Raw genomic sequence first — 3085 nt, forward strand, 5'->3', positions numbered from 1 at the left:
CCGAACCATGCAAGCCAGTGGCGACAGCGGAGAGGGAAAAAAACTTCACTAATTGGCGAAAGTGAAGAAAAAAAATCTTGAGAGAAATAAGACTCAGTTGGGCACGACCATTTTAATTTATCCGCTGGCCAAACGTCTTGTGCAGAGCTGCAGTCTCAGCGGCGGAGGCTGGAAGCCTGCCTCAGCGAAGACTCGTCTGTCCCTGGAGCGTCACAGGAATCAGTCTCATGTTCCACTCCTCCATGACCACCACAGTAGCTGCTCAGGATACGGCCTGGTCCAGGATATGGAAACCTTGGGATCATCTCGTCATTGGTCTTGGATTGAATCAGTGACTCTGCATAGTCTAAGAGCCTCGGGAAGAGTATCCCTAGGTGGAAATGTAGAATAAAGAGAATAATTAGCGTAGCTGCTGTTCGGAGTGTATATAAACAAGATGCAGAACTTGTGTGGAAACTCGCTAAGTGGTGCACTGAGTGTATGCTTTACTAAAAAAATAGGTCTTTAATCAAGTTTTGAATTGAGAGAGTATGTCTGAGCCTCAGACGTTATCAGGAAGGCTATTCCAGGCTATTCTATAAATGAGAAGGCTCGACCTCCTTTACTCGACCTAGCTATTCTAGGTTCTACCAGAAGCCCTGAGTTTTGAGATCTTAAAGAGTGAGTTGAATTGTAGCAAGACAGAAGGTTAGTTAGATAGACAGGAGCTAGATTATTTAAAGCTTTATATGTAAGAAGCAATATTTTAAATTTAATACGAAACTTAACAGGCAGCCAGTGTAAGGTGGATAAAATTGGGTTGATGTGATAAAATTTTCTAGACCTGGTAAGAACTCTGGCAGCTGCATTTTGTACTAATTTATGTTTGTTAATAGAAGATGATAGGCAGCCAGTAAACAGTGCATTACAGTAGTCCAACCTAGAAGTCATAAAAGCATGGACTAGCTTTTCTGCATCTGAGATGGATAGCATACTTCGTAACTTAGCGATATTTCTTAGATGAAAGAAAGCAGTTTTTGTGACTTGGGATATATGATTTTTAAAAGTTAAATTGCTGTCTAATATGACACCCAGATCTTTTATAGTAGATCTAATGCCAACTTTGTATCCCTCTAATTGCAGGTCGAGTTGTGAGATATGCTGTGTACAGGATTTAGGCCCAATAAGTAATAATTCTGTTTTGTCTGAGATTAAGAGAAGATAATTGTTGGTCATCCAGTCTTTAACATCTTTAATACACTCAGTTAGCTTGGACAGATTAGACGTCTCGTCAGGTTTAGTTGAAATATATAATGGAGTATCATCTGCATAGCAGTGAAAGCTGATCCCATGTCTTCTAATAATGTCTCCCAGGGGTAGCAAGTATATTGTAAACAGCAAAGGGCCTAAAACTGATCCTTGAGGCACCCCATACTTTACTGGGCTAACTTGTGAAGGTTGTCCATTAATATTCACAAACTGGTACCGGTCAGCTAAGTATGACTTCAACCATTGTAGAGCCTGTCCCTGGACACCTGTAGACTTTAAGCGATTTATGAGGATACCATGGTCAATGGTGTCAAATGCCGCACTAAGATCGAGTAAAACTAATAGCGAGATGGACCCTTGGTCAGCAGCTAAGAGTAAATCGTTGGTTATTTTCACTAATGCAGTTTCTGTACTATGATGAGCTCTGAAACCTGACTGAAACACTTTAAAACATTGTTCGTCTGCAGAAAGGAGCATAACTGAGCAGAAACAACTTTTTCTAGTATTTTAGATATAAATGGAAGATTTGAAATAGGCCTATAATTAGCTAAGTTGCTGGGTTCCAGTTGTGGTTTCTTAATAATAGGTTTAATAACAGCTAACTTGTAGGGATTTGGAACATGGCCTAAAGATAAAGAAGAGTTGATAACGTTAAGAAGAGGTTCTCCTATAACAGGTAACAATTCTTTCAGTAATTGTGTTGGAATTGGAACCAACATATAAGTAGCTGGTTTAGAACTATTTATAATTTTATCTAGCTCTTCCTGTTCTAGGATTTTGAAGCACTGTAGGTTATTTTAATTCAGTGGAATGTTAACTGGATCTGAAGTATAAGGCGGTGCAAAAAGTTTAATATCTCCTATTTTCTGTCTAAAGCCTTCTATTTTAACACTGAAAAAATTCATGAAGTCATCACTACTAATTTGCGGTGGAAAGTTTTGTTCCAAAGATGACCGATTATTTGTTAATTTAGCAATGGTGTTAAATAAGAATCTAGGATTGTTATGATTATTTTCTATCAGTTTGCGGAGGAGCTCAGCCCTGGCAGATTTAAGAGCCCTCCTATAGCTGGACATACTGTCTTTGTACGCAATTCTAAAAACTTCTAAATTAGTTTTTTCCATTTACGTTCCAGAGCACGGGTTGCTGTTTTGAGAGCGCGGGTATGACTATTATACCTTGGTGTAGTTTTATTCTCTCTAGTCTTTTTTAGTTTGATGGGTGCCACAGTATTTAGAGTGCTAGTAAAGATGGCATCCATACTGCTGGTTACTACATCAAGGTCATTTGCGTTTGCATTCGAAATAGAGAAAGATCAGGTAAGTTATTTATAAATTTATCTTTGGTGGATGGAACAATAGTTCTACTAGGGCGATATATCAGGGCAGATCTGCTAATTTCAGGTAAACACAGCTTATATAGTAAAAGGTAGTGGTCTGTAATATCATCACTTTGTGGTATAATGTCTACATCAGTGACCTCAATTCCATAAGTCAGAATTAGATCTAGTGTATGCTTTAAGCGATGGGTTGGACCAATAACGTTTTGCTTCCCTAGTCAATGTAGGAAATCCCTAAACGCGAGCGTCATCTATGTGGATGTTAAAGTCTCCCACAATTAGTATTTTATCAGTTTTAACTAGTAAGTCAGAGATAAAATCAGAAAACTCTTTTAGAAAATTGACATAGTGTCCTGGGGGTCTATATATAGTGATTAGAGCGAGAGATAACATAGGTTTTTGCATCATGTCCGGAAGCATAACATTAAGCGCTAGTACTTCAAAGGAGGTAAACATAAGTCTGTTTCTCTGATTAACATTAAGAATATCACTAAAGAT

The sequence above is a fragment of the Danio aesculapii genome, chromosome 22 (genome assembly GCF_903798145.1).
Source record: "Danio aesculapii chromosome 22, fDanAes4.1, whole genome shotgun sequence".
NCBI classification, from domain to species: Eukaryota; Metazoa; Chordata; class Actinopteri; order Cypriniformes; family Danionidae; genus Danio; species Danio aesculapii.